This window comes from Dasypus novemcinctus, chromosome 6 (genome assembly GCF_030445035.2).
Source record: "Dasypus novemcinctus isolate mDasNov1 chromosome 6, mDasNov1.1.hap2, whole genome shotgun sequence".
In the NCBI taxonomy this organism is placed as follows: Eukaryota; Metazoa; Chordata; class Mammalia; order Cingulata; family Dasypodidae; genus Dasypus; species Dasypus novemcinctus.
The window spans coordinates 79,806,353-79,818,425 of record NC_080678.1 but is presented as its reverse complement, the minus strand read 5'-3'; positions in this window follow the sequence as shown (position 1 = coordinate 79,818,425).

Below are 12,073 nucleotides of genomic sequence, written 5' to 3'. Positions count from 1 at the left end.
AGGGAAACCACAACTGAGTCCAACTCTGTCACACTTAGGAGCATAAACTTCAAAGTAGGACCCATTGGCAGGGCACCAAACTCTTGAGCTGTCTGCCTGCCAGTAGTGTCTGGATGTCTTCAGAGCCTTCAGGAGCCCTGCTATTTGAGGTAGTATTTACTTAGGAAGCCAATGAGATCCTGCTGAGATATGCATAAGCATAACCTCTGGAATGACCTCCCAACTCACTTCGAAGTCTCTTAGCTGTACAAATTCATTTGTCTTTACCCTTTTCCCCTTTTGGTCAAGGTCTTTTTCCAATTGCTTTGCTAGTTGGTGCTTGGTAGTAATACTCGGTGTCAGGGAGGCTCATCCCTGGGAATCATGTCCCATATTGGGGGGAAGGTAACATATTTATATGCTGAGTTTGGTTTGGAGAGATGCCACGTTTGAGCAACAAGGAGACTCTCATGAGGTAACCCTTAGGCACCCTATAATACTAGGCTAAGTTTCTATTTCAAAAGTAAAGGTTCATAAGTACATTCATCAATATCAAGGGCCCATCAATGGACCATCTTCCTTCACTAGTTACTGCCTGTGTACTTGGGAGATTCTTGCTGTTCCATTAGAGAATGTGGCAGAGCTCCCCAGGATGAGAATTCAATATAGTTTCAGTTATTGTGTGACTCTCCACCCACCATGACAATGCCCATGAACACTTGAACACATTTATGTGCCCTATAGGTATGCTCCAGGTGAACCTCCTCCCATGCATCCCCCATCATTGACACCCCACACCAGAGATCCTCCCCTGTCGTAGTTGTAACCCTTCTGTGATCCAGAACTTCAAAAATGAAGCCAACAAAATAACCAAAACAATAAGAAAGTGAAATAATAATGTTAGTTTTAAAAATTAGAAGTAAAAAAATTTTTAAATAAAAAATTTAGAAAAAAATAATGAAAAATTATTTTTAAAACATTTTGACATTGTCATCACTGTAAGATCTGTTGTCTTGCATGTGCAGTGACATTTTCTTCAATTTATTCCCCCAGTGTCTTGCTTTTTTAATTTTGTCTTCAAAATAAGTTTACAGAAAAGTCATGTACCAGAATATAGGGGATTCCCATATACCCAACATCCTCTCCCTTTTCCCCTTTCCCTTATTAACATTTTACACTTGAATGGTATATTTGTTACAATTGATGTACAAATATTGAAACATTGTTACTAACCATGGTCAATGATTTTCATTATGGTTTACATTTTGGACCATACACTTTTATAAATTTTGATGAAATTTAACATGGCCTGTACCCATCATTGCAAGATCATGTACTGCAATTCCATTGTCCCCAAAATGTCCCAAGTTCCACTATTCTATTCCTACCTCCCCTTCCCTGAGGACCTACAGCAACCACCATGCTTTGCTCCTGATGAACAAGATTCATTGTTACTTGCAATGACATTGAGGGCTTGACACACTGGCCTGTCCTCCCCTATTAGGCACTGACTGTGCTCTTGAGAGACTCCAGCCCCTCTATATGAGAATATAGCAGGACTCCCCAGGACGGGAGTCCAACACCTTCCGGCTCATTATGTGAGTCTCCACCCACTGATACAACCCATTAGGACAAGATGAACCCTGCACACTCCCTAGAAGCCTGCCCCAGGTGTGCCCTGTCCCACGTCTCCCACATCCAACATCCTAAGCCAGTAACCCTCCCCTGCCGTATTTGCCGAAAGAACATTCCCAGCATTGTAGTTTCAACCACATACCCACAAATCCCCCGAGTTCACCTGCTCTCTCCCAGCCCTCCCTCCAGTTCCATGAGTCCCAGCTTTTAACTGCTGTTTACTGCCTTAAGAATAGCAACCGTCACCAAAAGCTGTGGTTCCATGTTTGAAAAGTTAAGGGTTAGCACAGTGGTGATAAGGCGAGACCAAGGAGGAAAGTGCATCACAGAAATGTAACCCAGAAGTCAACTAGACCAGATGGCCTTGAAGATCTAGGGAACATGGGTTTGAATCTCTGGAAAGTTCAGTGTCTTCCTTGAGATTGCTGAAAATTCCCTGGAAGTGGGTGTGGGAGGTGGTGGGTGTTGATTTACAGTTTCCTGGTCACCCATGGCTGTGAGCACCTACTTCTACCACTTAGTTCGCCCGTGGGCAAGGGCTCCACTCTACATGCTGACCCTGCTCTACCTTACATCATTTCACGTGGATTCAGTCCTCTTGGATTTCCAGAATTCCTCATTTGCACAGAACATTTTTGCGCAGCAGGCCTCAGGGTATGGGTGGGGATTTGTTGTGTGGTAAACAGCTCCATGTTGAAAATTAACTCACCTTCATTTCAAAAGTCCTTTGCCCACCCTTCCTCGGGGATGTTTCACTGCCTACAGCCCCCTTCCGTGCAGCAGTTCTCAGTGTCCTCCAGCCTCTATGCCCAAACACTCTTGTCCAACCTTGTCAAGAGGATGAGCTGTGCAGGGTGTCCCCCACATCGGGGAGCCCCATGCACAAGGAGTGCGCCCCATAAGTAGAGCCGCCCAGCATGAAAGAAAGTGCAGCCTGCCCAGGAATGGCGCCGCCCACACGGAGAGCTGATGCAGCAAGATGACTCAACAAAAAGACTCACATATTTCCGGTGCCACTGACAAGAATACAAGTGGACACGGAAGAACACAGCAAATGGACACCGAGAGCAGACAATTGGGGGAAGGGGGTAGGGAAGGGGAGAGAAATTTTAAAAATTAAAAAAAAAAAAAGAGGATGAGCTGAACAGAAGTTCTGCTCACGAAAGAGGAGCCAGTCTCCTTGCTGCTGTTGTGATTGTAAATATCATTGTCCTCCGTAACAATATGTAAAATCCGCACAGTAAAAATTCTAGATTTATGCTTCTAAAATAAACCATACTTGTTGGTATGAAAACTTTGGCCCTGTAAATAATACTAAAATTAAATCATTTTAATTTTTCAGAAAGTATGACTGTGGCATTCATATTTGCGACTGCAAATTTTCCATTTCAACCACTCCCAAGCATACAATTTGGTTGGATCAATCACGTTCACAATATTGTGCTACCCTCACCACCATCCATTTGCAAAACTTTTCCATCACCTTAAATAGAAACCCTATACCCATTATACATTAACTCCCCATTCCCCCTTCCCAACCAGTACTCTAGTTTCTAACTCTATGAATTTGTATATTCTATTTATTTCCTATAAGTGGACTCTTGCAATATCTGTCCTTTTGTGTCTGACTTATTTCACTTAACATGATGTCTTCAGAGTTCACTCATGTTTTAGCAAGTACCAGAACTTCATTCCTTTTCACTGCTAAATAATGGTCCATTGTTGGGCTAGACCACATTTTATTTACCCATCAGTTGATGGGCATTTGTGTTACTTCCACTTTTTGGCTATTATAAACAATGCTGCTATGAACATCCATGTACAAATTTTGTGTGGACATGGTTTTTCAATAGTCTTGGGTTTACACTTGGGAGCGAAACTGCTGGGCCATATGGTAACTCTATGTTTAAACTTTTGAGGAACTGCCAGACTTTTCAAAGTGACTCCACCATTTTATATTTCCACCAGCAGGGTATGAGCATTACAATTTATCCAACCTTGCCAACACTTATCCATTTTTGAGTATAGCCCTTGTAGTGGATAAGTGGTATTTCATTGTGTGTTTTTTTTTGTTGCTATTTTATCTTTTGTTAGGAGGTACAGGGGCTTGAACCTGGGACCTAGTACATGGGAAGCAGGTGCTCAACCACTGAGCTACACCTGCTCCTCTCTTGTCGTGGTTTTGATTTGCATTTGCCTAATGGCTAATGGTGTTGCCCACTGTTCATGTGTTCATTGGTCATTTGTATGTCTTCAGAGAAATGTCTATTCAGATGTAGTTTCGTTTTTAAAAACAAAAAAATAATTGTTTTGTGTATGAGGATACTCCTTCTTATCTGGAACTTTCCTAAATCTAGGAGGGATGCCCTACAGGAAAGGCCTGCCAGTTGTTTTGGTCTCAGGGTCTCACGTTTTGTTTGCTTTTGATGTAGCTCAGCATTGGTTCATTCCATTCAGCTGAAGCTTTTGTTTACTATCAGACATCATTAGCCCAGGATAATTATTGCTTACATACTTTATTTCCTAGCAACTGGGAGAAACACACACACAAACAGTGCATATAAGAAGTTCTTCCAACTGCATCTGGGATACCTGTTATCCACAACGGGAGAGAAGTGCCAGGGGTTAATCTGCCCCTGTCTGCCCTGAACCACCCCAAGCCCCAGGCCTTGTCCCAGTAACTGAGGGGTACCTGAGAGGTTGTAAAGCTTCTCTTTGCCTAATTGCTATGATTCCAGCGCGTTCAGGGAACAAGGCCTGTGTCCATTCCTGGAGACTTCATTCCCTCTGGCCTAAATTGCCCCTCTCTAGATGACCCTTGGGGAAGCGTGCGGCTTTCGTTGGCACCCTTCCCAGGTTCCAACACTAGTGGCCCATCCCTTGCTATTTTTATTTTCTTTGGGTCATGTCAAGCTGCAGAAGGAAATAGAAGCAGCAACAAAGATGCTGTACTGGTAGTTGTTTTAATTATTGCTGTCTGGTTGTGAAGGAGTAAAGACCTGACTGGGACCGAAAGAGTGAAAATCAGCTGGGACTGAAAAAGACCACAGCAGCCTGCCATCCCACAGGCTGGGAGACCCACGCAAAGCCAGCTGCGGAGCTCAGAGGAAACAGTCCTTCTTCCCGAGGCCACACGGCAGCTATAAAATGCCCAAACCACCCCTTCTCTGAGTGACTCTTGCGTTCTTACCAGCGAGGCCCCAGAGCCGTTCTGCTCTTCCTGCATTACCAGGGATACCCAGACCCTTGTCTCATGACGACACCCAACCCCTCGTCAGCCGCCACCTCCTGATCCTGCCTCAGAAACAGCTGCCCTGCTCCCCTTACCCTCCTCAGAACCTTCAGTGGGAACCCAAACCTCACCAAAGGCCCTTTCCTCCCTGCTGAGTGACACCCCCGGTTCCTCTGCAGGGCCACCCTCGTCGCATCAAGTCAATAAATCCAATTTTGTCGAACTCCAGGCTTGTCTTCGGTGGTCTGTGGCTGACTGGGCTTTAAGAGTTGGTATTAAATTGTCGTCGCCCAGCTTTGATTTTTTCTTTTCAGCTAAACTTTTATTTGCCCTCAGAGATAACTGACTCAGAGTAATCATTGCTTAGTTTGACAGTGGTGCCTATTAGTAACTCTCAGATCTGTTTGTCTGGTCTAGGATAGGACTGTGCCACTAAAATTCTCATAGGTAGCACTTTTCCTGTCCATACAGAAAGGTGGACAATCATCCAGTCTGGAACATGGAAAGCACATGGGTGAAGGGCCAGTAATCTCCCAGAGCCCTGCCAGGGTCCAGTGTGGGCGCCAAGGCTGGTCCCTCACCAGCTGTTTGTTCCTGGGCAAGTCCAGTCTCCCTTTGGGCCTCAGTTCACTGCCCAGCTCACTGTGGTCATTCATCTGTGATTCTAAGTTCAGAGTACAGAATTAAGTCATAACTTAAATAAATAAAGTCATAACTTTTCTTAAGTGTTTCCTGTGTCTCTGGACTACAGTTTATCCAGAAAGCTTAAGTAACTCAGTGTGTAGCTAGTAAGTAGCAAACCGTGCATTTAATTAGCACTGACTTCCTAAGTGCCCTGGAGAGATCTCTCCGCACAGCCTGGAAGGCAAAGGAGGGTCTCCCGAGAAAAGAAAAAGCAGCTCTTGGTGCTGGCGGCTCCGGGAAGGTCCAACTCAGCCCACGGTCCCGTCCCACTCTGGCTCAGCCTCTCTACCCAGCTCAGCTTCCCAGGGCAGGATTATTGATTTGCTCTGACCCAGGACAGGCAGTGTGACGGCTGTGCCTGTCACCTGGTCACAGTCCCTCTCGGGACACGTGGGTGGGCAAGCCACGAGGGTCAGTTATATCCCTCTCGCCCCTCCCTGTCTCTGCTGGACTCTCCATGGCTCCACCAGCCATCCTGGGACCACAGAGGCCACCCCTGTCCCTTTAGCCTGGCTTGGTCTAGCCCTGTCTCCTCCATGCCTGCTTTCCAGAGCAGCCCCTGCCCAGGTCCACCTGGCACGCCCACCTCCCCAGCCCCAATGTGTACCTGAACATGACTCACATGTTGGGCTCCCAGTGATCCCAGGGGCCACATTCACTTACTTGAATTGCATGCAGCACCTTGCGGTTTTGTTCACCACCTCAGAGGCAAACTGGAGAGCTGTACTCCTGGAAACCAGGTAACCAGAGAGTCTCAGCATTAAAGGGCAACTTTGGAAGTCCTCTAGCTGCATCCCGCTATGCACAGCATCTAGCCCATCCTCAACCACCTTCAGGGAAGGGAAGCTCACTAGCTCACAGTGATTTCGAATGGTTCTACTGGTTTCTGCTCCTCAGGTTGTGAAATAGGTGGTTTTGCCTTACAGACGTGAAAATCTGGTGGTCTTGAGTCAGCCTTGTCCTGTCTCTGGGAGTAGCTAGCAACGATCCCCACTTGGAAGGGACCGCCCCTCCCCTCTTCCCATATGCTCCTCCATCCTGCTGTGAGTCAGAGCCAGGCACCTGCCTAGCCTCTCTAGCCAGAGAGCACCAGCTCCGGTCTGGCTTCCTGCCTCTTGTCCTCGCCCTTCTCTGGGGTCCATGGGGAGCTCCAGCCTGCCCCTCCCTCCAGGGTAGCAGGATGATGACAGACCTGCGCCCACCAAACCAGGGAGCAGCTGCTGCAGCCACAGGCAGGACCCCCAGATGTGGGGGCACGGGGAGTGGGTGGTGAAGGACGTGCCCAGGATACCTCTTCCTCCGTCCGTTGCAGCAGACCACGAGCCCACGACTCCAACCCAAGTCACCTCTCGGAGCAGAGCCAGGAGGAGGTGGGCTTACTTCTCCCTGTTCCAGAGGGGTGGCAGGGGAGCTCAGGGACCTCCCTACCCTCACCCACCAAGTCCTAGAAGCACAGAGCTCAGACCCACCAGGCCATCCCACACACCAAGCTTTGCAGCCGGTTGTGTTTGACCTTTGGACTGTTTAATTTTTGCTAACATTTTAAAATCAGGATTCAAAACTTCTCCTGAAACATCAGAAGGTCGGGAAACACGGACTTCTTGTCCTGCGTGGTGACGGTCTGCTGGTACGGAATGAGGGCATAAGCTCATCGACAGGATTTGCCTTGAGCTTGAGAGCCCTGCTCTGGACACAAGCCTCCTCTAGGGCGTGTTCTGGCTGGCTGAGCACTCAGCTCTCTAGCTCCCCCATCCCTGGAGTTCTGCAGCTCCATGACCATGACCTCAAGGCCCCAAGACCGTTGTCCTCTGTCTCATCTGAAACAATTACCTAATGACCATTTATGTCAATCACCTGTTTCACAGAAGACACTGAGTTCTTCAGAGGGAAGGGTTTCACGGACAGTCACAGAGCGGGGGAAGTTCCATGCAAAGTGTATTTTACTACATTCTGAATCACAGAAATCAGGACTATGGAGGTCAAATTCCATTGCGTGCAAAAGGCGCTTGTTGACCACTGAGTTTTGTCCAGTTTCCAGGACTCTAGTTGGAGGAGTGGAAGGAGGACACTTTTAGTGGCCACTCACAGCCTGGGTGACCCTCAGTGGTTTCATCATTCTCTGAGCCTCGGCTTCTTCGTGCATATAGGAACTGTGCTCAGTCAGAATCTCAGTAATCCAGTATGGACTATGTTGATTAATATCAATATGTGGACTCTCTGGGCTCTGATTTCAGTACTAAGAAAGTACTAAGCCAAGGCCATCTCTTTCAGGAACACTGTCACTTACTGGGTAACAGAGATTGTCCTGCACATAGAATTCCAGCAACAGCATGGCCTTTCCTCAAACCGCCTGTATGGAGATTGTCTGCACCCATCGCCAGCTGTGTGACTGTAGGCAGGTTGCTCAACGTTTCTGAGCCTCCGCGCCTCATCTGTGAAGTGGGGCTAAGAACAGCACCCACTTTGTAGGCTTTGGTGAGCTGTTAGGATAGTAGGTGAAGGGTATAGCACAGTACCTGGCACATGGTATGTGTTCACTAAACTATCAATTGCATTCCCCTTCACTGAAGCACTCTTTTCCAGAGAATTCATTGAAAATGAAAGGCACATTATTACTACCATGCTCACTTTCCTAACGGCTCTTTACACAGGGGACATGCTAGTGTTCACGAAGTGCTCTCACGGTCACTCTCTCATACAATCTTGACAACCATCCCATGAAAGAATCAGGCCAGAGGTGGCTGCCCCCTTTTTCCAGTAGCAGGTAAAATGAGGCACTAAAGGTCTAACATTACGACAGGCAGAGCTGGGCTAGCCCAGGAGATCCTGCCTCCCCGGCTCTGCCTGCGTGTCTGCCCGGTCATTTAGCAAGACAATCGACTTGCACTGAGGATTCAGAAGCCACTCGAGTGCCCCAGGCTTTTGGGGACGTCATTACAAATGCTACTTCTTGCCACGCCCCGATGGCATTATAAACGGTTCTGATAATGGCATCTGTTTGGATGGCCAGGACTATGTACATGTTTTGAGAGAAGATAAGGAAAATCAAAACATTTGAAGTTTGGGTTATCCATTAAGGCGACTAAACTTTGAACATTGCCGGAAGGCAATTTGGAAATGCATATCACTATTAAAGTATGTTTGGGTACATAGTTCTCTTCAGTTCACTTCTAGGAATGTTTCCTAAGGAAAATTAGATAAGCATACAAATTTTTACCTTATGAAAATGCCCACTGTTGTTTATGATACCAAAATTTATAAGTGGTTTAAATTTCACTAGTTGGAGATTTGGTTAAATAAATTCTCACCTAGTCATATAATGAGTTACTATATAGGCATTAAAAATAAAGATATAGCTCAATAAATATGAAGATGGCAAGAGGTCCTTACTTGGGAGGGTGGGGAAAGTTACTGATAGCATGAATAGTAATATCCAATTTATGTGTGTGTGTGTGAACAGACACACACACTCTTACACGTGCTCATACATGCACATAACTGGAAGTATAAATAAACTGTTAACAATGGTTATGTAGGTAAAATATGGATTTTTTTCCTATAAGGTTTGTAAAACTCTCATTACACACGTTATTTGTGTAATTTGTGTAATTAAATTTTTTAATTAGCGTGGTTGTATGTTTACAGAAAATTCATGCAGTGCTAAGTACAGAGTTCCCACATATACCCCCCCACACACACATACACAGCAATCCCTATAATTACACTTATGCATTAGAGTGGCCCCTTTTTTTACAATTGGTGAAACAATATTATTTTAATCACATTATTAATTATAGCCCACCATTTACATTAGGGCTCATTCTTTGTTTTGTAAAGCTCTATGGACTTGTAATTTTTTAAATTGTGATAATATATATATGACCTAAAATTTCCCATTTTTCCCACTTCTAAGTATACAATTCAGTGGTGTTAATTACATTCATAATATTGTGCTGCCATCAACACCAGCCACTATCAAAATGTTTCCCTCACCCCACAGAGAAACTCTGGACCAATTAAGCATTAACTCCCCATGCCCCAGCCCCACTTCTGCCTCTGGTAATCTGTGGTCTAATTTCAGACTCTATGAATTTGCAAATTATAATTATTTCCTGTAAGTGAGATCATGCAATATTTGTCCTTTTGTGTCTGGCTCATTTCATCCAACATGATGTCTTCAAGGTTCATCCATGCCACATGTATCAGAACTTCATTCCTTTTTATGGCTGAATAACCTTCCCTGGAATGTATATCCCTCACTTATCCATTCTTCTGTGGATGGACACTGTTGATAGACACTTAGGTTGCTTCTACCTTTTGGTAAGTGAACAATGCTTCTGAGAACATCAGTGTGCAAATATCTATTCAAGTCCCTGCTTCCATTTCTTTTGGGGGTATATACCTAGAAGTGGGATTGCCAGTCCTACAGTAATTCTATGCTTAGCTTTCTGAAGACCCGTCAAGCTGTTTCCCACAGCAGTCATACCATTTTACATTCCTACCAACAATGTATGAGGGTTCCAACTTCTCCACAAATTTCACCAACACTTGTTATTTTCTGTTTTTTAAATAGTAGCCATTCTAGAAGGTGTGAACTGGTATTTCACTGTGATTTTGACTTACATTTCCCTAATGGCTAATGATGTTGAGATCTTTGCACAAGCTTATTGGCCCTTTGTGTATCTTCTTTGGAGAAATGTCTATTCTGGTCCTTCAACCATTTTTTAATTGGGTTATTTATTTCTTTGTTGTTGAGTTGTAGCTGTCCTTTATATATTCTAGATATTACAATCTTATCAGATATATGGCTTATAAATATTTTTTCCCATTCTGTAGGTTGTGTTATCTTTTCACTTTCTTGATGCACAAAAACTTTAAATTTTGGTGAAGTTCCATTTATCTGTTTTTTTTCTTTTTTTGCACATGCTTTTGGTATGAAGTCTGAAATCACTACCTAATCCAAGCTCCTAAAGAAGTTTCCCTATGTTTTCTTCTGGGAGTTTTATCGTTGTCATTCTATTTAGGTCTTTGATCCATTTTGAGTTAATATTTGCATACAATGTGAAGTAGAGGTCCACTTTCATTCTTTTGCATGTGGATATCCAGTTTTCCAGTATCATTTGTTGACAAGACTGTTCTTTCCCCCATTAAGTGCTCTTTGTTCTCTTGTCAATAATAAGTTGACCATAAATGTGAGGGTTGATTTCTGAGATCTCAATTCAATTACATTGGTCTATATGTCTGTCTTTGTGCCAGTACCATGCTGTTTTGATTATTGGCCTTTGTAATAAGTTTTAAGATTGGGAAGTGTGAGTCCTCCAACTTTGTTCTTTTCCAAGAGGGCTTTGGCTATTTGGAGCCCCTTACCCTTCCATGTAAATTTGATGATTGACTTTATATTTCTGCAAAGAATCTTGTTGGAATTTTAATTGGGATTGCATTGAAGCTGTAAATCACTTTGGGTAGAACTGAAATCTTAACAATACTTAGTTTTCCAATCCATGATCATGGGATGTTCTTCCATTTATTTGGTCTTCTTTGATTTCTTTCAGCAATGTTTTGTAGTTTTCTGTGTATAAATTCTTCACATGCTTGGTAAGATTTATTCCTAAATATTTGATTCTTTTAGTTGTTATTGTAAATGGAAATGTTTTCTTGATTTTATTTTTGGATTGTTCACTGCTGGTATATGAAACACTACTGATTTTTGCATGCCGATCTTATATCCTGTCATAGTGTTGAATTTATCAGTTTATTAGCTCTAGTAGCATTCTTGTATATTCTATTTTGTATAAGATCATGTCATCTGCAAATAGGGATAGTTGTACTTCTTTGTTTACAATTTGGATGTTTTCTTTATTTTTCTTTCCTAACTGCTCTAGCTAGGACTTTCAGATATTGAAGAGCAGTGGTGAAATGGACATCCTTGTCTTGTTCCTGGTCTTAGAGGGAAAGTTTTCAGTGTTTTACCATTGACTATGACGATAGCTGTGGGTTTTCCATGTATGCCCTCTTTTTAATCAAGAAAACTGGTTTCGGGCGGCGGACTTGGCCCACTGGTTAGGGCATCCATCTACCACATGGGAGGTCCGCAGTTCAAACTCTGGGCCTCCCTGACCTGTGTGGAGCTGGCCCATGCCCAGTGCTGATGCGCGCAAGGAGTGCGGTGCCACGCAGTGGTGTCCCCTGCGTAGGGGAGCCCCACGTGCAAGGAGTGCGCCCCGTAAGGAGAGCCGCCCAGTGTGAAAGAAAGTGCAGCCTGCCCAGGAATGGTGCCGCAACACACGGAGAGCTGACACAACAAGATGACACAACAACAATAACAAAAAGAAACACAGATTCCCATGCCACTGACAACAACAGGAGTGGACAGGGATGCTCAGGGGGTATGGTCTGATGCGGCACGGACTCCGGAGGGAATGGCTGAAGGCTCATTTTGCCAAGGTGGGTTCTACCATTGGGTGGGGTGGACCCATATCCTGGGGAAGACTAATGCCGTCGAATAGAGAGAGCTGTATCTCTCGTGAGAAAGGATGGCTCCCA